The sequence below is a fragment of the Bombus vancouverensis genome, chromosome 5 (assembly GCF_051014615.1).
Source record: "Bombus vancouverensis nearcticus chromosome 5, iyBomVanc1_principal, whole genome shotgun sequence".
Taxonomy (NCBI): Eukaryota; Metazoa; Arthropoda; class Insecta; order Hymenoptera; family Apidae; genus Bombus; species Bombus vancouverensis.
In genome coordinates, this window is record NC_134915.1 from 17,826,826 (window position 1) to 17,851,740 (window position 24,915).

Below are 24,915 nucleotides of genomic sequence, written 5' to 3' on the forward strand. Positions count from 1 at the left end.
TTCTCCGATAGGAAAACACAAGGAAAATGCGCGTTCCGTTGCAATGTCTTACAGAGGAGATTGACCTAATAATTACGCGTTGGCGAACCCACTGAAGGTAGAAGATAGAAGATGCGCGAACATAGGCCAGAGTAACGAAGGAAAAGCAGCGTGGCGGCAAGCAGAGAAACGAAGAGCGAGCTCGTGTACAGTGTACGTGACAACGAATACAGCGAACTGTCGAGCAGAAAAGGAGGGATACCCGCACAGAGTATCGTTAACCGGTATACACGAGATTACGTTCTCCAGCGTGCAAAAGCGGCGAGGCACGAGTTAGTATCGCGAGCGAACTCGGTCGACACGCAAGTCGCGTCCTCGCGTTCTGCGAATCGTACGAATCGTTGGACGTCGATCGTCGCGAGCGGGAAAACCTACATGGAACGGTTCAAAGAGTCGCGACGTCCACACTGATACCGGCGTTTCTATTTCTGTGTTCCGTGTGGCTGGTCTATCGGAGCGACCAAGCGCAGGCTACGTAGCGTTTCGAACGAAAGGCGTAAAGAGCGTGTTGCGCGCAACGTGAGAGAGAAAGAAGGGGGATCCGTGGATCGGCCCCGTTAATCGACAGGAATCTAGGTGTAACGGAGGAAAGGTACGTGGTGTTCGGCGCAGTTTCCAGCGAACTCGTTACCGACCAGTTTCTCCATCGGCTGGAGAATCTTCTGCGAGTTGGCGAAGTTTCTCGGTTCGACGATGTTAATCGCGATGATACGAAGTAACGCGCGACTGAGAGACACCGCGACACAGGTCCAGTCGCACGTCCGTTGCGAGCTGTTTTCTCGATCGTCAGAACGAGAAGAAACGGTATCTCGTGCGGTGATCTCGTTCTACGGTTATCCGGATCGAGTTCGACGAAAGTCGTCGATTTTCTTTCATCGCAGACCCCGAGAGTACCAACTTCGTGCTGGCTGCCTCTCTTTCGGTAATTTCCTTCGACACCAGTTTCTCTGTGTACGAGTTTATTGACAGATCACGCGCTGCTTCTGGTTCTTTTTTCTTCTTGTCGTTTTTTTCTAACTTTTTCTCGGCGAGACCCAGGTGTTATCTTCGAATTGAACCGCGCGATCTTCGTAGACGATAAACCACTTTGCGAAGAATATCGACAGGCATGCTGGATTTCCACGCTCCTTTGTTTGTGCCGGATACAGCCTGCTATCTCGATCGACGTTGTTTATCGGTGAGAAAAGTTCACACGTGCTTTTGCACACGTGCGATTCTCCGCTGAATTCCATCGGTCGATCGCGAATACCTGACCGGATCTACTCTTTTGTGGAACCGTTTGCTCGAACCGTTTAATCGAGAATATCGTTCGATTACCCGGTAGAACGTGGTCTCGTCGGTGCACCGGCCATGTCCTTGAACGAAGGAAGCTACGAATTATCATCGCGACGGGATTTACGATTGCCAGAGCTCGGTTCAGCGGCACTCTACGAGAATAATCCTGCGGTATGGCAGCCTCGATCTGGTGTAAGAACGTTGACACGCCGTGTTGGTGACTCATGACGCTTATTTTTACTGTGTCTGGCCTCTTTGTGGTTTCGCTCGTGAACACCGACTCGGGTCAACTGCATAGGGATTGCTAATCCCTCGCAACACCGTTCAAGGTTTGCTTTGACAGGAATTTTCAACGATAAAAAATACTTGTTCCACGTACGTACGCTGTAATTAGGTACTAAATCCAACGTGTCGCAGTTTCAACTTAGCTGCTACTAACCTAATTTGCAACTTGTATAATTGTCGCGCGATGTTTCCTCGTAGAGATTCCCCCCAAGTAACGCGCGATGAAACAAGATTCTAAGAAAAACGAACGATTTATCGATCGACGTCACCGGAAAACCTTCGCGGATAATCGTTGTCTACTTCTTTAGCTTCGTTCGTTCCTTGCGTCGATTCGACACGTACGATAAATGTGGCAAAGCGGAGCGAGCTACGCGTCGCTGTACTTCCGTATGGTACGAACGATTTTATTTCTGGAAATAGAGAAATTTCATTTTCCTATCTGTCGTAAAAGAATTTCGAAACTTATCTCGTTTCGTTGTGTCAATAGTTTGCCACTGTAAAATATTCGTATCGACTTCTTGTATATTTTCGAACGAATAAAAATGTACTGGTATTAACAGCGCGTAACATCGTTCTGCCTACGATTTTCTCCATTTATTCGAAGCGATAACGATCGACGATCGAAAGCGAAAGAGAACTCTTCCGTGTCTTGCTCTTGTCTCGCAGAGATTCGTAATTTATCGAGTCTCGGATTTCCATAAAATTCATCGACAGATTTCCATCGGCAAATATCTAATTTACCGGTTCGATCAGCAAATAATCCACTTACGACCACGATATACGTACGTCGACCGATCGAAATTCGCGTTTCGCTTGCTGAATCGCGAACCGCGCGGCACCCGCACTGTCTCCGACGAACTCGCGTCCAGTTTTATCGATATTACCTACGAAATAGGAAGAAAGCAGACTGTGTGCTGTTTCTGGTGCGTCGACAACTTTTGCCGGCCAATTGAGCTGACATGAAAGCCAAGAGGAGAAATTGCAGCCGCGGGTCAACGAATCGTCCACTTGCACGAACACAAAGGAACGATCCGAGCCACACACGGTCCACTGCCTTTTCTCTTTTTCGTCCAGCTGTCCGTCCGTCGTTCTTCGTTTTTCGTTCTTTCTGGTCGCTCCTCGACGTTTTCCTCGTTGTGTTCTTCCTCGTAACTCGTAACACGTTATTCCCTGCTTTTCGCGAAGTCAATTGTTTCCGTTGCCTCCTTCTCCTTCTCTTTCTCCTTCTCTTTCTCTTTCTCGCGATAGAGACCAAACGACTTCAGGGTAGTTCCGTTTACGATCGATTGCGTGCAATCAAATGGCCTCGTAAACAGTATTACCTGACGCGACGGATGCTTCAATTTGACGGGACGACGTTTAACGACGGAAAAAGTATTGTTTTACCGATCCTGTTACTCCCTTTCTTTCGCTTCGTTTTCTTTTGCATTCACGAGAGAACGTGTACACGCGATCGTGATGGATAAAGTTATTTTTTATAGATTACATCGACGGCGGGACCGTTTTAGCTTCTGCAGGGTAGAGTGCTTGGTAAACGATGGGCTGAATTATTAAACGATACAGCGTTAACGACGCGACGATGGAGAACCATGTAAGATGAAAAGTTTGCCGAGTTAACGTAGTATGGATCGTTGTATTCCGTTTCAACGCGAAGATCGCGATACGGAGATACAGAGAAAGTACGTCTTTTTTGATCTTTTAAATTGTGTATTTGTTGCGCGTGTTTCTTGTATTTCGAGGAGATACGAAGCAATTATTGGTATTAATCTGTGCGATTTTTCCTTTTGATCTCGTATTGAAAAAATGTTTCAAACATGAAAGGTACTTGTGTTCGTTGAAACGAGAACGATATCGAAACGTGAAAAGTTTCGACAGGGACTGTAAAGTTAAACGTATCATTATGTATTATTTGGTTGATCGGAAAGTTTTTGTTCGGTCATTTCTGTTCTCCGCGAAGAAAGAAATCGATCGTTTTGGTAATACAATTAATTACCGTTACCCGGCGATTCATTTATTCTCCGTGGAATTTTTCGTTTTTATTATTAAAATATTCGTCGTGCAGCAGCAGCTTCGACATTTTTCCCGTCGAAACGATTTTATAAAGATCTAAACGAGTTACCGATCTTCTAAGAAAGCCTGTGAAAATTGCCACCGTTGCAAATTTTATTACCGGCAACTCTTACAAAATCCAACGGCTGAGGCACACTTTGCTATACGACGATTTATCGATATAATTTATAACAACAGATAATTCCTCCGACACTGCTACGCGATCTTTTTACAGCTTTCGTTCCGATATTTAAAATATACATGTAAATGTAACGTTTCAGATGTACGTACTCTTTCGTCGAACATTTTATCGATCAAATTTTCAACAAGAGACACATTACATATCTTTTTCTAGAAATATTACGTCATTTACCTCGACGTATATTTTCAATATATTGGTTAAAATATGCGTATATTTGAATTAGGTATTTACAATTTATGGAAATTATGCAAAAATATGCAAAATTTTCGAATTACACGTATTACGTAATATTTTCTGTTTACTAATAGATCCTTTCGATTGTATTCTGACAATTCGGCTCGGCTGGGGAAAATTAACTCGCGGAATTACAAACTGTACATTCTGTTTCACATATTCGATCGTTTTGATTTAGGAAAAATCTATATTTGGATGGTATTTTAATAAAATGACGTTATGCTAGAAAATATTCCAATTTCCTGTTTTTATTCATTCTTGTTCTTCGTTTTATTTTCTTCCGATTACTGGAAATATAAGTACAATGTATGATATTTCTGTTGGAAATATCAGAGTATCAGATATCCCACTGTTTGAATTTCCATCCGTGCAATAATTAAACGTTATAGGACCGAGAATGAAAGATTGGAACGATATATCGAAAGAAACCTACAACACCAAATATGGATTTCGTTTTGTATTTCCAACGCTCGTAGTTTTTAATCTTATAATTTATCGACGTACGTAAACGTCAGCTATCTCATTAGGTGTAATTCCGTGGTTCCACGTCAAATGCAAATATAGTATCTTCAATTCTGATCTGCAAGTATGCCATCGATTGTTTTATTAAAATATTAACGTGGATAGCGTGGAAAATAAATTTTGTTAAAAATTCAAGAAACAGTCCAGCTTGAAAGTAGGAAGATAAAAAGAAGCTCCATTTAACCTAATAAATATTCTACTATACTATACTATACTGGTATTCCTTCAGTTCACTATCTTGGCAAAAAAAAGTGCCACTTAACAACATAAACGATTTGATAATTATACGATTACGCGGTTTAAAGCGATGAATTTTATCTGTTCAACGTAAGATTGGACCAATTCGTTTTACATAATGCCAAGGTCAACGCCAGCCTTGCATTTATTATTCTACAATCAACGTTCCATAATATCCACCGGAATACTAAATTTAAAGCAAGAAATTTTACCTATCGTCTATGTTATTGTTTATATCGAAGCGGAATATCGATACCTTTGTATTTTCTTCTTATAATTAACCCCTTAATCTACAACTACGGCCATAGCCCGTAGTACGATGATCGGGTTAAACGTAAATATTACGGGCACATAATATAAATATAATATACAGGGTGATTGGTAACTGAACAAGCGGAAAGGGGGTGATTCTACGCGAAAAAAGAAGTCGAAAATATAGAATAAAAATTTAAAAATTTAAAAATTTAAAAATTAAAAATTTAAAAATTTAAAATTTAAAAATTTAAAAATTTAAAAATTTAAAATTTTAAAATTTTAAAATTTTAAAAATTTTGAAAATTATAAAAATAACGTCAATCGAGACAACGATCTACAGTGCGATCCGTTATAACGAGACGCGATAAAGTGCGTGCATACCGAGCGAAAATTCAAAGTCGATTTTCTCGAAAACAAAGCCTCGAACGAAACATTTTTATTCTTTACTTTCGACTTCTTTTTTCGCGTAGAATCACCTCCTTTCCGCTTGTACCACCAGTTACCAACCACCCTGTATATGTCGGGTTGGCGTTAGACTTAGGGGCGTGTAACGTATCCTCATTAATCGTTGTTGTTCAATGGAGATTATATTTACAATTATACGTAGAAATGTCGATTTAACAGAGTTTGTCAATTAAACGTGGCGATTAGACACTCTCGATGTTAAAGACGATGTTTTTAGGTTCGATAACGAATCCACGGTGAACGCGGAAACTCTTTGTACAATTGAACCTATTTTGAAACACAAAGTGACGTTAGCTGTGACGCACGGGTTTTCCGACCGACCGACAAGACGATGTGCGTAAACTCTCCAAGGTTATCGCAAGAATAAAAGACCGATACGATCACTTTTGTCAATTGCATATTGACCGGGGATATCAGCAAAATTCCAGGCGCCGTTACCAGGCAGACCCGCGTAGAGCCGTCGTTGCTCCTGCCCGGGGCTCGTTTGTTAATCAGCGTGTGTCCCTCGATATTTGTACTTCTTCTGTTAGGTACAAACGTTCATCCCGTGACCGTGGCTACGTTCGGCGACCAACTGCGTCACCTCGAGCCCAAGCCCACTGTCGTAATCTCGGGCAAACGTAGTCAGATCGTATCGCAACGACTACTTCTTGGTTCTATCATTTAAGTACAGCTATAACAAATAGCTTTAGACCAAAGTATCGGGGATCTTCCCAAAATTCCAAAAGGAAGGCCCGATGTCTCTACATCTTCGACATATAACGTAATATATAATAGCTTGTTTAGGTTTTAGGCCCAAAATTCTCGAACGTAAATCGTAGGTTAAGAGGTTAAGACGTTACGATTAACATAGATAAATAATAATTATCTAACGTTTCAAACAATGTTATCCTACGTAAGGACAAATTCTCTTAATCCGGCAAGGCATCAACATAATCAATCTTTATTCCTACACGTGTACGTACACGCTATTGAAAACTTAAAGCAGCATCAAAGAATCAGAATATACATCGAGCACAAAAGATCAAGGGAACGCAATCACGATGCGTTTTCAACTCCGACAAGTAATCCTTGGCGCATGAATGATCCCCTTCCGTGGGTTCTGCTCGTGTAGGATTACAAGCGATCGCGTTACGCATTGCTACGTACACGTACAAAAGTAGTTGGTCGAGATTCGCGCAACGATCGCGGCCCAAGAAATCGAGCGGAATTGCAAAGGTTCTGCGGCTAAGAACGGACCGGTGTCACGTAGAATAAAAAGAAATTTAAAAAAAAAAGAAACTTTATTTTTTTCTGGTTTACAATACACTTCCGAGCTGTAGGCGTGACTGTTCGAGACTACTTTGGATGATTTTAGGGGGAGTATTTAAATTCTTTTATTCGTGGGAGTGACAAAAAGGCTTCGATCATATATTTCGAAGAACGGATAGAGCGACCGGATGTTATCCCGATGGTCACTCATGCTAAGGCGCTTGGAATTTCGCTATTTTATCGCTTTGTTTAGTCGGATTTCGTCCGTGACACCAGCAACGGTTCTCGGAATAAATAACGGTGGAAAATTCAGCTTCCATTTACTTGGATTCGCGAACAAGCCGCCATCGCGCTATTCCAACGTAAAGCGGTTTTAATATTATCGCGAGATATCTTCGACGCGTTCCAGCAACGACCTAGATTTTTCTTTCGTCGCCTGGTGTTCACGCAGGCTACGCATTTTTCACAGCCTGTACGCGAGTGTCTCGACCGATTTTCTCGCCGCTCGGGATATTCGAGACACCGGTAGAATTTCGCGTTAAGTATCGTTGCTCTCGTAAACTAGAAATAGAAACGGCTTCCTGTTTCCGCCAATTCGGGTCAGGTTCTCGGTCGTTCTTTCATTTTATCCGTCCGAAAGATCGAATTTTCGGAAGCTATACGTAGTCTGTTCGTCGTTTATACCGTTCGTCGGATGCACGCGTGAATCCCGATAACTATGATAAATTCGCGGGATAAATTCGTCTGCTTCGTTTGTCATCGCAGCTATATCTTTTTTTATTCATATTTCATCCCGGTTTGTTTTTCAGAATCGTCAACATTTCACCGGTAATTTTACTTTATCACGAGAAGAGGATTTATCCCGACCAATTTCGCTTTTTCCGCGTATTTTCGATCGCACTTGAGCTACCGATGTAGATAACTTCTGTTTACCGTGTGCTTTCTTCTTATTGCGGCTGAAATCGCAATATCGGACGGGTACGTTAATCGCGTAAACTGTTTTTACAAACTGTCAATAATAGCTCGATACGTAAAATCGATATTTCCCATCTTGCTTTCCTCCTGCGATTCTGTGCTCTTGCGGAGCTTACAAATGCGGGATATTAATTTTCTTCGGTAACGAGGGCAATTTTTACAAAGAATCAATTGTATGGTTAATCGAATATCGTGGATACGTTTGTTTCGTAGAGGCAGACAATTTCTCACTACGGTTACGCGTGATCGCTAATCGCGCAAACATTTTTGCCACAGACTCCATGTAAACAGCAGTTTTTTAGCGACTTTTTAATGCTTCCAAATGATCCGTAGTCTTTGGTTCGCGATTAATGGACATTCGATAATTTGCTACGAGGAATTTGCTACATCGCTAAATGTGCAATTTAAATATTCCGATGCTTGTGCACTGTGACGGATTCACGGAAAGTTTCGACCATCGGTCGACTAGTTTGGTAGTTCTATCGTCGAGACTGATAACTTAAGATTTATCAAATTTCATTAATGGCGCAACTTCGATCGTGCAAAATGCTTCTTCGACGATGAATTCCGTTGAATCGAACTTCTCTATAAGAAATGTACTTTAAAATTATTCGTTCGAACGATCCACTCGATCCAAGCACGAGGACACTGCTGCGTAAATCGATAGCCAGAGAAAATTGGGATTAGTAAATGATTTTCTGGGAAGAGGCGAGGTGTAGCGCGATACAAAGCTGCAATTGCTTTGCACCTACGCGTAAAACGTGGGCGGAGATTATTAAAGTTCCACGGGAGCATGACGCGAAGCTGTTTTACGAAAAAAGAAAGGCGAAACAAAGGCATCGAGAAACGTCGTCGTCATCCGGCAAATTGCAATTTCGATCCCCTTCGAAGTCTGCTTGAAATCTTAGAAAGAAGAACACGCGAGAGACGACCAATCGCGCTAATAATTAAAATGGACGCGACGCTCTTTCATCTTCCGTGATCGAATGCGTTTCAGACGAATGCACGTCGATCGCGTAAAATCGAGTCATTTTCAATCTCGCGTTTCCCGATAACGGAATCGTAACGAACCACTGGAAATAATTCACGTCGCTTCATTCGATTAGCGAATCGATCATCGGCCTTTCCACCGAGGCCTCTTCTCTTTTTAAGTTTCTATCCACAGATAGAGACGGCTCGAACGACGAGTGTTTTATCGTTTTGTGATAAAGCTGATCCAAAGTGGTGATACGCAGCGTTTACTAGTAGATATAGTTGCACATACAGCGGTGGCCAAATAGATAAGAATATTTATGTAACATTGACAATTAAAAAATTTGTAACAATTCGTAACAATTACTTGTTCCAATGGAAAATAAAATTACATCGGTACCCCGTTTCGTACCGCGCGTCAACAACTACAAAATCAGCCTACAGTTTTCAATTCTGATTACACAAAACCTGATTGGAGACACTTACGCAAAATCAAACGTTTGATCGTACAAATGTTGTCGATAAGATTTCGTTTTATCGTATGCTCTGCTTGCAGTTCTCCGACGAATATAATCTACCTCTTTCGAGAAGAATAGAACGAGTCGCTTTTCCACGCGTAATGCGGCATCTTGAAGACCAAACTAACGAGACAGCGTTGTTTCGTAAAAATACAGTATCGTCAACCTGATCTGGGAAAATCGAAGAATTAAACAGTCGATCGCCACTGTAATTGGCAGATAACGCGAAGTCAGTTGCACAACGCGCGATCATCTCCGTTGCATCGCGACACAAAAACCTTCGGTGTTTCTACCTTGCGACGAACTCGTTGTCTGTGGATCATACGTGACAAGGATGTTATTATGAAACATTTGTTACGCGCCAACGTCCCCGTTTCGCGGCCTGGGGTTTTACGTTCCCCGCGGATGGTAAAAAAAAAAAAAAAAAAAAAACCCGGCAAGTGACTTCAACTTCCAACAGTGTATTTTGCCAGTACGTTTTATTGAAAATCTGCGCGAGGAACGATAGCAATTTAGCGGGATCGCATAGCAGTTTTGAACGAAATTCAACCTTTAAATTGGAAAACTGTTTGGAAACGTATCAAAGGCAGCGTAAACTCCTTTTCATTTTATAGAACTTCATATTACGTTATTTATTGGAGTCTTTATGCGCCGTTTCTGGTCCCTACATTCTTTCGTCAATGGTTATCGAACGTATCGATTTTATGAAGATTTTACGTAAAAGTATTCGCAGCATTTAATTAACGATCGTCGAATAAAGTGTTAACAAGTTGTGTGATAAGTTCGCCCGATTCTTGCACATTTTAAGGCAAGTTATAGAGAAACGTTACTTACGTTAATCGCAGTGGATAAGTAACGTTGTCGATCGTTGATCAATAACTGAAAATTATTCCGGTTTTCTTTGAGTTTACGAGATTCGAGATTATCGCAACATCTACTATATCGTTACCATCGAAACGTTAATTGTTTCAATATTTGGAGAATTGTAATATGTGCGAACATAAATATGTACTGGAATTTTTCGATGAATCTTTGCAGCGATGGATGGCGTCCGAACGAAAGCTATTTAAAAGACTTGTGAAAGACTCAACACTTGTAAAATACATCGTATTTTTTAACGAAACCCTCGAATTTTACTTCATTGCCGTTTGGTTGTTTAAGCGAAAATGTTTATTAGATCCTTTGCGATGCAAATCGTAAATATCACGAATTTCATTTTACTGCCAATTTCTGCTGTCGCAAATAACGAGACAAACTGATCTACGCCGTCGTTCAGGACTCTTAGCGCGCCTACCGTTTTTCATAAAGCTGCCATTACCTCGTGTAGATTACAAAGTTCCAAGTATTCCTTCTTTAGTAAAACCGTCAATATATCAGTATCGAACGAAGTAATATTTCTTCGTATCTCTCAACGATTACGTAATTCTGCTTGATTTTCTATCGCGCATAACAATAAAAAAATAAGAATTTGTAATTTGTTTCACGATCCTTCGTAAATCTCGTCTCAGTTTCGGTGGAAACGAACAGCTGCGTACAAAAATAGGATACCGAATCAACGTAACGACCGAAACGGTCGTTTCAAAATCTTTCTCGGAAAAAGGACGTGGAAATAATTTGGTACGCCGAAGGTCGGTCCATTTTTCAAAGAAGACGATCGATGCCTGCATTCGTGACTCTTTCATGGTCGATTCGGACGTGGGAAGAGCGCAAACAGAATGCAGGAACGGTCGTGCCAGCTGTCGTGCGTTATCCCACAGTTGCATTCTATGGAGCCTAGAATCTCATCTAGGCCCTTTAGCCGGCCTATGTTGAAAGAGTAGGGGCGCGGGGAGGGTTCGTTTAACCTGGAGAGCAAGCAGGTGCGTTCGCTCAACTCGCAACTAGCGTGCAGTTTACCTGCGGGAGCGTCTGCCAGCGCATCGTCGCGCGGAACGTTCGTGTCTCGCTCTGCTTCCTCGTGGTCGTGCTGTTCCACGCGTACATTCCATCGGAATTATCGTTTTATAGCGACACAGTGTCGCGTCACCGGGGACCTCGATGCTTCGCCTCTGTCAGGTACGTTAGAATCGATTCTCGACAGTGTCGTGTCTAGGTTAACAGTTTTTTTAACCTGCATTCGCTGTCGCTATAAATGCTTTACAGTTTTGCTCTTGTCAGAAATTTCTTTGCTTCGAACGTTTGGCCGAACACGCGTTGTCCGTTATTTGCTCCGTGTTCGTAGCTAATTTCGTCGAAGAAAAGCGCGACAGTCGTAGTCGATAGCGTTACGCATTTACAATTAGACAATGAAGAGGATGCGAGTCAAGCCAGAGTTCACGTTGAACTTTGTTACGGATACGACCTCTCTTTATCGAATCGGTACTCCGATTCGTGGCATCAGTGTGACTCTGTGATATAACGTAATTGATTAATCGAGGAAATTGCTAAGGCTGGCTAAATTAATACGTATCGAGCGGTCAGCGTGCTTCGTTATCTATTTATAATCGTATCTGTATCGAACACGCGGCCGTTAGTCGACGATCGTACGACGTCTCGAGGTGCATGCAAATTTCGATAATTTGAAAAAATGACACGTAAATGCGCGTATACGTACGAGACGTTCGATACTTGTACGTTTTTGCATCGTCGGAGCCGATGTCACAACGGATGTACAAAGTGTTTATTATGCAGTGAACAACTACAAAGAAAACTTGTTAAACGATATTTTTAAAAAGAAATATACCGTACATTTGTTCAAGTTCGTGGAACTGTCGAAGAAACGAAAGAAATACGTATTCGACTAGGAAGAACGTGTAATGAAAAGAGTAATAGAAATAAAAGCATAATAGCTCGGTATTCGGTTTAAATATGAATTTCAAAATGTAAATGTGTTTGACAGTCTGCGAACGAATATTTGGGTAGTCACGCGTATACGTTTTGTACAAAAGTCGAGCAACAATTTCCTTGTCGAAATTCCAAGAGTAGGAGGTAGGTAGCATTTGCAGTATCGTTCTTCCATAGAAACAAAGAACGCACGGTGAAAGTGCTTTTTCGAGTTTTCCCTCGTATCTAATGTAGAAAATAAAGGACGATCGTCAGCTAATTGGGAGAAAATACCGAACAACGACGTCTAGATCGATAAAGTTTCTACGCTGTAGATATTTTACTAATATTTTCCCAGCTACGTAAAATATTCACGATTCGACCGGATTATCGATCAAGCTATCTATAGCGATTTAATTCGAGTTTTATTTCGAATTTTACGATTATTTCTGATTCGAAGAAACTCACTTACGTCGGTCGATCGAGCGTCGATATCGCGAGTAGCATGTTTACACGATATAGAGTGGGCCAGAACGAGGAATAGATCGTAAGATGATCGTTTCGCGCACAAAGTACGCCGTACTTGGAATATTTTCGCAGAAATCGGCGCGAATGAACGCGTTGAGAGTGCAACCGTTGTTCTCGGCCGTTGAATACGAAGCGACGCTGCCGTGAAAGCGTGAGTGCTCGTTTTTAATACGCCAGTCCGATGAATATTTCAAATGGAACTTTAATCACACGGGCAGGTCCGCGTGACAAGATAACGTTAGTTGTCTCCTTTCTCACTTTGCCAGTTCGTGCGACGCGCCGTCATACTACCTATCTTTTGAAAACGACCGAGCATTGAAATTCCCCGCCAAACAACATTACTCTAAACCCGCGCGTCCTGTGCTTTGAACAGGCGATGCTGATTTTTATAAAGCTTGCCACGAAATATGCACATTGAAATATTTAAAAGGTGTTTCTCTTTCTTCTTTTGTGTCGTGTTGCACGATTAGTTTTCGAAAGATATTGTTTTGGGAAATTAAAATGACAACTACCGAATGGTCGTTGAATTGTGTAAGAGAAAGAAAATAGATGGAATGGAATTGGATTTCTGCGTTCCAATTCCACTGGATTGCCGTGGCTCTAATTTAATCGATGAATCTTTCATTAATAAAGTCTGCCGCGCGCGGCGCTATCTTTTTTTATTAATTCGATAAAATTCCCAGAGCACGTCGAAAAATCCTCCAGCTATAGATAAAAGTGGCGAGTTATTCTTCGATAATGTAATCTTTACGTTGTAAAATATCAGCCACTTTCGTCGATATCAGTTATACGGTTCTCTTTGCTATTGCAAAAAGAGCCTTTGTGCCATTCACCATGCATTTTCCACTCGTTTCTCGTATTCCTTTTCGGTTGCGCTGATTGAATTTTCTTTTAATCCTTTTCGCATAGAAACATGATTCGTTAAAACGAGCAAAGATACGATTTCAACACTTTCGTCGAATCTACCGAATTTCCAATCGATTAATATCGCTTTCGAGAAAAAGCAGAGTTTAACGGTTAATGTAAAACGCTGTAACATTTGCGAGTCTCGATCCTTTATGCGATCAACGAGATTTCAAACGTCAATCGTAAAAATCTATGGTCTTTCCACTCGATCCTACCGCTATGGTTTTTGAAATTTTTATATCTCGATCTACCTCCTGTTTCAGCAAACAAAAAACACTTTTAACGTTTCAACAAACGCTTTAGTTTGTCATTCTGTTTGCCAGACATTCTGAGATTTCAGAAATTTGTTCGGAATAAAAAGGCACCGTCGACTCGAAAATGAACGATCGTCTACCTACTTCGTTGTAACGCGAGAAAAAGTAACGATAAATCTTTTACCGGAAAGAACGAAAATTACAATTACAATGTTTAAACGTACAATTTAACCGCCCTGTTCTCCCCCAATTGTTTTGCCATTTCCACCTTTTGCGGAACACACGGCGTACCGTGAACGAGCTAAATCAACTCGCCAACTGGTCACACAAATGGTTATAGTATTCGATATTCTTCAACAACGATACCGCACCTATACGCGAAACTTGTTAGTACTACGATACTCGCGCAACTATGTACTCCTTCCATGAAAACGAAATAAAAGTAGAGTATATGTGTCGAAGCGGTTAGAAAACAATTTTATTACTGCAACCACTTGTAACGAGTACAGTCTTCGTCTTCCCACGCGAGAAAATCATTCTAGTTTTATTATAGTGCTTATGAAACTCCTTAATTCATCCGTACAAATTTTCCACGGTAGATGTTCAAACACTTTCGTAATTCGATATACAGATTCGATATGTGCGGTATGTGCAACAAAAAAAAAGTTATACGATAAGAAATACGAAAAGACACCATAATCGTAGTGTCGTGGAAAAATCATTTGGGAAAAGCCCGATGAACTACAGTGCAGGGAAAAGTAAAAGTGCTGTCGGGCCGGAGAGCATGGAAAATTTTAATGGGCCATGTGACTCGGCAATGTGCGCCTGGACCTTTAGGACCATAGGGTACGTGAAAATGGCGTCCTTGACCATCTTGAGTCATCGATTGCTACAAAACTCGTATACCTGACAGGAGTACTAAAACTGGTTTAAAAGGATGTTTTGGTGGAGAAAGTTAGTCAGCTGGCGTGAGTCAGTAAGTTGGAGTAGGTCGTGAGTTGCTTGTCACTCAGAAGTTGACCAGTTATACCAATTTAGTTGTTTTAGTTGTATTACGTTAGTACTTTAAGGAACAGCTTCGAGTTAAAAAATCATAGTTTTCTGTTTCAGTCTTTCTAACCGAATCCGTCAAATAAACAAGTCGCTATATAATTTTACAAAGTGGATTTACGTTTAATAAGACCAAGGAATAAATATACCACGGAACGGATGATCGTTGCTAATATGGTAAACATCTTCGATACGAAAAAGCTATTAAAATTCATATTGTATCAATTTCAAGCTTTCTTCCACCCGCCACTGTGCGTCTCGCGAAAAACATTTGTAGCAAAAATCCAACGTATCGTTTCGAGCGTGACAACGACCATACCCAAATCCACGTCATTCCATACTATCTGACAGCGAATCGTTAGGTTTTCACTCGATCTTTTCACATGGCCCAACATTACACTTTCCCCGTTACGTAGAGCAATCAGGATGCTCCCGTTGCCCCTCGACACCTACAAACGCAACATACAAAAAGTGCAAGCATTCGACCACGAGTCTAGTTTTTAGTCTTTAGTGTCGAGTCTTGCGTACAGTTTGGCCGTGATTCGAACTTCGCTACTTCGTCGTAATATTATACTCGATCATTTTCGCGAATAAAAGCCCACAAAATTGTAAAAACACGGTCAAGTTAAGTTACTGCTCAGCTACTGCTTTCTTTTTATCATTAATTTTACGCGACACGAGACACGTAGCTTCTAATCGTCGCAACAAATCGCTCGTTTCCATACTAATCGCCGCTAATAACCGAGCCGATGGCGATCGATGCGACGCAACATAAATATAAAAGGAGTACCGTGAAACAGCGAGAGTAGCGTAAAAAGAGACGAATTTATTATTAATTGCGCGTATATCGATCGAAGGCGATCGCGAAGGCCTTCGAAATAGGGTTTGCCAGGGCGCACAGGGGTAGTAAAAACTCGTCGAACCGATTGAAACGGCGACGTACGACGGTAAACGTAGACGTTGGACGTTTTTCACGGTATTAAACGTTGCGTAAATCCCGGCTTCTTGTTTAGTCACGCCCAGCCATTGTTACAACGAGATGGAGAGGGCGGAAGGGGGTGAGAGACCAGGATCGTTCGAGAAAATCGCTCGACATCGACATCCACTTCGCTCCACCTTTCAATTACGCGCGGCCTGTTTACTCGCCGGGGTTGGAGGGATGGTAAACAGAGTCATACGTTTCTTTTTAACGTTGCGTTGCTTCGGGCGATCCCTCTCTTCTTGCCTCTCTCTCTCCCCACCTCCCTCCCCGTTAATTAGCAGTTTAATTAAATGAAGTTTGCGTTCTTTTGGTCCCTTGCGGGACGAGAGATCGCGGATTCCGATACAAATTTCGTGCCAACGAATCCCGCGGGGAAATGAAGATGGCAAACCTGTATACGCACGTATATACAGTATGTATATATATGTGTACAGTATGTATATATATAGAGAGAGAGAGAGAGACAAATATTTTCGTATTCGTATACGATATAGGGGACGGTGTTTGCGAGGATGTTCGATATTAAAGATTTGGCGAGCACAGGGATTATTATCGAATAAAAATGAATGGAAATTAGTTTTGCCGAGTGGTACGAGTTAAGTGACTTTTGTGCGTCGTCCGTTGGACATTGGAATCTCGGAGAGTTGGAAATTTTTAGAATGCGTCTAAACACGATGCGTAGAACGTTTTCAAACGTTCTTCTACCGTGACGTTGGAGATACAGCGAGAGAATAATAACCTTTCGATCGAATTATACCGAACGTGCGAGCAACTTGTGCGTGACAGTGTATCAAAACGATTGTTCCAAGTATCGCTTCGACGCGATTCTTTCCTTTTTAACGTTCGAATGTCTGTCAGACCGAGTTTGGATTTTTGGATTTAATTAGACGTTACCGATAGCAAGTTACGCGGTAGCTGAAAATGGTTTAACCGGATTTACGATAAACGGATTAACGTCGAAAGTTGATAATAACAAAGGGAACGAAGCGCAGAAATTAGAAAGCCAAGGTGGTTGAGTTCGAGATGGCCATCTCGCGTAAATAACTTTCGTATCTCATTATGATTCGTTTGTTATATGTTTTTGTATTAAACGGAAGAAAGGCCGGTGTCATTAAGAATCCTGTTTTTCCTCCTTTTGATTTCTTAAGAACGACTTTAAATTCCTAAGCGTTTTTCTATAACAGTCTCTAATGAGATTTTAACGATCGTCTATTCGAGTTCTAATAAGTTTCTCGACATCCTACCGGCAACAAATAGGTTATGAGCAAGAGGGATATCGAGTAATACGTTTTTTACCAAGTTTGTTTGCCCCGTCTATTTTCTTCGACGCGCAATGAATCGTTTCAAAGGCTGTATAAGACCAGAGGAAATATTGACCATGCAGTCGGTTAAGACCGAGCTCGATGCACGCTTCGTTCGCAAACGGTTCATCGCCAGCTACCGTACCAAGTGCAAGAACATAATTTTCTGGTGTATTATTCATGATGTAGAAAGAGGCGATGCTGCGGAAAGCGAGGTCGATCCGAATGAATAAGCGAGAGGTACGAATAAAGATGATATACAGGGCGTTCGTTTCAGCGTTTGCCACGATTTTTAAGCACCTCCTGTTATTTATAATTCCCTGATACCACGTGAATTTGTAACCATCTATCTAGATCTTTATCTCGAACGGTAAAAAAGAAGAAAAGAAAACATTCGATCGCGTTTGTTCGACTTTGTTGGTTCTTCGAACGAAGATAAAAGGAAGATTGTATTGGAAGGAAGTTTCACCAACGATAGCGTTAACGTGATATTTCTCTGATAATTGCCTGTATCTTTGTAAATAGAAAGTAATGAGCGACGACGAAACGATAGGACGTACTCGCGGTGGAAAAATTTTGTAGCACCGTTCGAAAAACTATAGATAACGTCGATTCGGTATTTCGGGCTAACGTTATTCAGAATATTCTTTTCCAGATTATGGGAAGTGTATCGGGATAAACACCCAGTATATTAAGTTGAATCTATTACGATGCTAATCTTAAAGTTCTCTCGCTTGCCGCTCTACCTTGACCCTTTAACCCTTAACTGCACCACTTAACCCTTTCACAGCGATTTCGCTTTGTGCCCTTCGGCATTCTGATTTTCCTTTGTTCCGAGACTCCGAGACTCTTATTAAATGGAACTTCTCCGCTATTAATTCTAATTAGATTCGTTAAATCCCCGATTCCGAGCAGATACAATTATTTCTCCCCTCTATCTTTCTTACCTTCGAATTCTAATTGAACCGCGCTTCTCAAATTCTAAGAACTTTCGTTAAACTTTTCAAATGACACGCTTATACGTCTTTTAATCGGATAGGCGATCCGCTAGTTTTTCGACGTTCGATGAAATTTTTCAACGTTCTCGTCGTTCGTAACTCTCTGTGTCTTTCGGCGAAACGAGCAAATCCTTCGTCGAGCCTGTTTCGTTTTATCCTAAATCAACAGCTGAATTCGCGTGTTTAGATTCCAGCACGTTCGCGAAACAGGAGCTGTATTCGTATCATTCGTTTCTCTCTCGGCTAAAATTCCTGCCGCATTCCTCGAATTCATCCAGACACGCGTTCTCCGCTGAAACAGATTCCCGCATCCCAAGTAGCCACTCAATCTCTTTCATACTATCCCAAAATACTTGTCATTTGCATCTAACCTGACAAGACGTTTATTCGACGCTTCAATGTACACGTATTCCACTAGCCGTGATAACGCACATAATTTACATTACACCGTGATTAATATGCCATCGCGACTGCTCGAAATAATTAAGGAGTCACGTTCCTCCGTGATAGCATCGTTTAATTAGTTCTACCAATTATTCTGTGCGTTTGATCATCAAACGCGTACGCTTCGGCACACTGCTATTAAAGTCAATTAGCAATTAAGAATACGTCTGAGCCCTCGTTATTCGCAATTGTACCGTGTATCTGCTTCTACGTATCTTCTTGGTTTAGCCGCATGTACCAGAATTCCCACTTTTTTTCGTATTTCCCTCGAGCGTGTTTCTTCGTGTACTTTGAAAATTATCGCTGCCAGGTAATCTCTTGTTGCTTCAAACAAAACGTGAGAAAAACGCCCGTTTCGCTCTAAAATCAGAAACGAATCGTTATATCCACTTGTCTACGGTAAAGATATTAAATCGTAATATACAGGGTGGTTGGTAACTGGTGGTACAAGCGGAAAGGGAGCGATTCTGCGCGAAAAAAGAAGTCGAAAATATAGAATAAAAATTCAAAAATTTAAAAATTTAAAATTTAAAAATTTAAAAATTTTTAAAATTAAAAAAATAACGTCAATCGAGACAACGATCTACAGTGCGATCCGTTATAACGAGACGCGATAAAGTGCACGCGTACCGAGCGAAGATTCAAAGTCGATTTTCTCGGAAACAAAGCCTCGAACGAAAAATTTGTATTCTATATTTTCGACTTCTTTTTTTCGCTTGTACCATCAGTTACCAACCACCCTGTATATTTTCTTTCGGTGATGATGAAACATGCGATTCATAAATGTCACAGGCATAAATTTATTAAGAACAATGCCGATTGACTGTAAAGTGGAAAGTGGAAAGTGTGAGGGGCAAAGTGACGACGTTACGAATACTCTTCTGAAATTTTTCTTGGAATTTACGTTGTATAAACGTTAATTAGTGTTAAGCTACGAAGAGAACGTGGAAGGTATCTAAAATGCCACGAGTTCTTCGCTTTCAAAGAAACGAATCCTAGAATATCGTCTAAAGAGGGCGACGTATCATCAAGATCCTCTTTCTTCGTCACATCTGACGTCACTTACACCTCCATTACTTTAATAATCCTAGAATCCATCTGCTCGGATTAATACACACGATGTTCTCGAGAATAGAGCGAGATAAAGCAAAGAACAGCGATAAAATTAACGAGCAGCAACTCGAGGAAATGGATCTGACATCAATTACGTCTGACCATCGTACAGTTCAAAATATTCACCACGTACTAAAAAAATCACGAACGAATCCTGCAGCTCGGGAGCGCGGTGAAGCGAAGAGAGAAAAGCAGCGATAGAATTAAACAGGAACTCGAGAAAACTAATCTAACGTCACTTGCATCTCCATCCTACCATCGTCTCGAACAGCCGTCTTTGTGTAATCGATACGACGATGGATACCATTTGGAGAAAAATATTTTCCAATATAATACAGCACTTGCAAGCCTTTGCAAGTTCAACAAAACCAAATATCCGTACAGTGGTCTCCGATTGTAACCAAAGTCAAAAACTTTCATCTTCGGTAGAAGGAAAGAAGATAAAGAGTAGGACAACGAAAAAGATTAACAAAGAGCCGTTTTAAGAGTCGTTACTCTTCAAATGCGATTCATTTTACGTTTACTACTTTTTGCGATCTAACGTATCGCGGTAAACCTAAATTCACTGTTGTCGGATATAACGCGATGGTCCCAAGCATCCGACAATGCCAAAAATATTCGCTGTAACAGTGATCGGAATCTCGACGTACAAAGTATCCGAAATAAAATCATAAAGTTTCCATCTTCGATAAAAGAAGAAGATAAAGGAGGAGGCAAGGAAAGAATTAACGAGCAGCTCTCGAGGAAAAGTAACGAAAGGTCCGAGAAGCGATGGCTGACGGAGAGTACACAATTGCAACTAGAGTGAATTGGCAATCGAGAATTCGAGCGAGGGCTCGTTATTTGGAAATATCCTGGCGCAGCTGGTATTCTCGCGGGATTTCCGCGATGATTTCGACGATAGGCGCGACCTCTGCTCGTTAGTAAGCGCCGAGGTCGCTGCACGAGGTTACCGGAAGTCGCGGGCATCCGACAATGGTGTCACGGCGAAGATTTCTCGTTACCGAGTCGCGGTGGCAATCGGCCAGTGAGTCACGATTCTGGTTAATTCCTCTCGCGTACGTTTGCAACGAGTTCACGGTGATTTCGTGCCCCGTTTCGACATCGTCCTCGCCATTGTCTCGATTCGACTCGAGGCGTTGCACGCTCGCCTCTCGTCTCGTATCGTCGCCTCCGATATAACACGGTTCTGCAAATTATACAAATTATACAAATACAAATTATGCAAATTATACAAATAGCCATTTCTCAGTTACTTTCTATCGCAGGGAAAATGCGATGGTCGTTAATTTTCTATAAATAAGGTGGAATGAAATGTGCGTACGTATTTTGATGGAAATTCAAAGTTATAGTTTTCGAAAGTTTAAAATAAATCGACGTTTTTATGAAAAATATGAGAATGCAACAATCTGCAGAATATACATAACGAGTGGAAATGTCGTATGTAACGTACCCAAAGCAAAATATTCGTTACGATTAGATCAAATATTTGTAGATGTAAAGGTACAATATGGCAAAATATATAAAACATGGTCAAAGTATTCGTTAAAATATCCTTCGTCAAAGTACTCATCGGAGCTTGTCAAGGAGTGGAACAAATTTTTAGTTCAGTTTCATTTCTTCTCGTGTATTCATGAAAATATAAGGTCTACATAATCTTGAATAAATCTTTTATCCTCTTTATTAATTATATATTTCCCCTCACGACCCTTCTTACGATTTCTTAGAATCTATATTCATCGATCTGTGACTTCTTTTCTTCCTCCTTATAGGTTTTTCAGGTCTTTTCGTAGGTCTTTCCTCATTTTTTACAATCTTTTCGAATCCTTCCATCGACCTCTGACTTTCTATTATATCTCCTTAACTTTTACATTTTTAGCTTTTTATTAACCGACGCATTACGTCCCTTGTATGATTTATCGTTCACGTTTCCTTCTTATTGAAACAAAATTGGCAAACTTTAAAAGAGATTATAATTTTCGAGGGCAACGTTCAATAAATACTTTCCATTAAATCCTTGCGCAATCTTCGCAACTAATTTCCATTGAAATTTTTACCGAATAAAGCGCTAAAAATAGAAATGGTGTATATTATATAATAAGTAGCCTCTCACGCATTCGAATAACACGCTTCGAGATTTTATAATTTCATTCTTAACCACGATATTATCGTCCAAAGGTTATAAAAAATATTAAATCGCGAATTAAACGTCCAACTCTTTGTTCAAACTGTTCACTACGATTTACTGTTTCAGATTTAAATGGCATTAATAACAGGCACCGGGTCCTTATAAATAACGTTAAATACCTTTTACCAACGTTGACTAACGCTGCCTCGCGGTAGTGATAACAATTGTACAAAATTTCCTAGTGACAAAACTAAATTACCTCTTTGTTATTAACCGAATGAGAGTGGCGAATAAATCGATGCGATAATTCCATGGTATTCGTAAATAACGGTTATGGGCGGCAATATCCAAATTGATTAGCAATTCGTCTAATTGATTTCAAAGATATTAAATCGGCTATCGTATTACATAAAGTACATTCTCTAATTTGATATATTTTCTATAGATATCGCGTTAAAATTTCACTCGTCGCAAGTCCGTGAATCTTCTCCGAACCGATCGACAGAAGTTCGATTCTTATTAACTGATAAAGTTAACGAAACAACTATAATGGCAGATTGTAATCTTATCGTTTCGATTGGCTGGCGATAATTTACAGTACTGTTATTGTAGAATAAGGAAAAATTCACGACGTTGAAGATTTCGAGTCGTGAAAGACAATCCTTTTTTACAATAATGAGATACCAGTTGGTGAAATAGTCGATTACAAATAGCTGCCTGCTCTTTATTCCTTTGTTATTTATTACGACGTTCGAAGAGAATGGTAACAGAATTTTTTATGGATAGAAGAATCCTTTTCTATGCGACGATTGCAACACGTTTCGTTTAATAATTCTAAGATATAGATCCTTGCGTCGCTTTTACGACGACTGTTCTTTCTTCCAGTTTATGAAAAATTGAGAAGACTTTTGGAAAAAAGATCCATAAGAGGAAACGATTAACTGCATTCGCCGAGTGAAGCGAGAAATTTTTAATTCGAATCTCGCGATATCATCTACCTTCGAATTGATAGTTACAATGGCTCTTGAAACACACTTTGTTATTTTCGTACTTAATGCTTTTTCTATATCTAATATGTAAATTCAGAATAAACAAAAATTATATAACGATTGGAATATCTGACTGAAAGACACGCTGGGAGTATCTATGTATTACCACGGACTTATTATAATTTATAATTTCCACTCTTTGGAAATACCGTTCTCCTAGTACTTGAATTTTATTGCAATATATTTTTAATGTCAATGTGAGCTGCAATATGGACAATAATTACGATAAACATGCCAAGTCAATTTATAAAATTTCCCTACGACGTTGCATTTAAAAATAACGCGAAAACCGAATTACAGAGATTTATTTCGCGCTCTTTTAACGCTTTCGCGTTTAATTTCTTCTTTTGTTTCAATTTTTAACAAAAGCCACAAAAGCTTATTAACGGTAAAGATTTTAAAGAAAGCACTTGATTTTAAAAGTTTTTCCTTGTATTCCAGTAACCACTCGACACGAATTCAATCATGTTCGCAGCCTAACAATTCTAATCACTACGAGTCATCGTTTATAGCGAGCTCGGACAAATACAAATTAGCAATCATCGTTCGATTACCGCAAAACGTTATCGCTGACATTTCCAGTAGCTAATCCTAATCATGCTAATCTATTTCGCGTTACAAATATATCCCGATAATAAATCCGCAATAGCCTCGATTGTTGATATCGAGAATAATCGTTAATGACCCTACGCGGCAATCGAAAGCCATTTTACTCCCAAGCTAATGAATGACGCGTCATTGTCTCGCACACAATGCTTCTTAGATTCACTGTGTATTTTTATATAAAAGAACAAGGGAAGGACATTTTTGTGTAATACGCAGGAGATCGCGTGAGACATAATTCTCTCATATACGACATGATTTTCCACAAAAAAAAAAAAAATATATATATGTCGGGTTTACATTAGAATTAGGGTTAGGGGCGTAAAGCGAATCTTCGTTTGGATTACACGTCGTCGTTATGCAATAGAGAAGACATTGGCTAGTGCAAATACGATTACCATAAAACCGGACAAGTAACCGTGGTGATTAGATACTCGAGAGACTAATGACAATGATCCTAGGTTCAATAACGAATCCGCGGACAACGGGACGGTAGTCGTACGCACTCGCAAAAATCTAAGTCGGATTCTGCGTTAATATTCGCTGACCGTAAGGAGTTAATTCTTTTTTTTGTCGATGAGACCGCAAGAGAGAATGACTTTCCGTCCCGGTGATACCCCAGAGGAAAACCATGACGGGGTGTGTCTAAGGACACGAGATCATCGGATTCGTCCGGGACATCCTACGTTCGGAAAGTAAGGGAAATTGACGTTGCTGCTAATTGGCCAATCTCCATATCGGTAGTTAGAAAAGGATGCTAGCCGCCCTTGAGGGAGGGTTGCTAGTGGGAGACGTCGTTCGTGGAAAAATAGGTCTCTCCTGTCTTCCCGTAACTGGGACAAAGACTGTGTATCTGTTGAAGGATTTTAGGTAACTAGATATTAGTGTTTATGACGGTCCTCGGGCTAGCCGATCACGTACTGCGGAGACGCGTCGACATCTGGTAAACATCCTGCCCGGAGAATAGGATCTGCGTGTGGCGAGCTACGGGACAGAAACCGTTGGAATGTTTACTACCACGTGCCGCTACAAATCTTTCTTTTAAGGAGAGCTGTAGGATTACTCAATGCCTTTGTTAGATGGAGAGTTCGTCCCGTTGACCGCGGCTACGTTCGGTGACTAATTGTCGCCTTGAGCCCAAGCTCATTGTCACAAGTCTCAAACAAATACAATTGGTTAGAATGACGGCAAATCGTTTAGTTACAACTGTAAATTTTAATTACAATGTTTTTATGGATTTTCCCGAGGTTTCAGAGGGAAAGCACTGGTGTCCTCTTATCTCCGACATATATATATACAGATCAAAAATAAAGAATACAATTTTGTAATACTGTAATAATACTTCGTTGAGAAAATGGATCTTATGCAGCAAATATTAATCGATTTTGTACACGTACCTGACTCTGACATGGATAAGCCAAAGATAATAAGTTGATAATCACTGATAATTCATATCCATTGCAAACCGGACAATAGTG

The 24,915-nt window shown here is 40.6% G+C and overlaps 1 protein-coding gene and 1 long non-coding RNA gene across 4 annotated transcripts in view; one reads left to right on the forward strand and one right to left on the reverse strand.

Annotated features, from left to right (window-relative positions):
• Positions 1-302: 302 nt before the first annotated feature.
• Positions 303-24,915, forward strand: part of LOC117158623 (choline transporter-like protein 1) — a 47,296-nt gene continuing 22,683 nt past the window's right edge. The window contains exon 1 of one of the 3 annotated variants that reach the window (XM_033337719.2): positions 303-631. The gene's annotated coding sequence lies outside the window, so the exon portion shown is untranslated. Of the gene's footprint in view, positions 632-697; positions 962-11,177; positions 11,335-24,915 lie in introns of those variants that run through there. The other 2 variants (XM_076618448.1, XM_076618447.1) reach the window with 2 other exon arrangements.
• Positions 18,750-21,336, reverse strand: LOC143302662 (uncharacterized). Its single transcript, XR_013058338.1, has 3 exons — positions 21,111-21,336; positions 20,662-20,846; positions 18,750-18,904 (listed from the first exon to the last, which is right to left on the reverse strand). It is a non-coding gene; the product is annotated as an uncharacterized LOC143302662 (long non-coding RNA).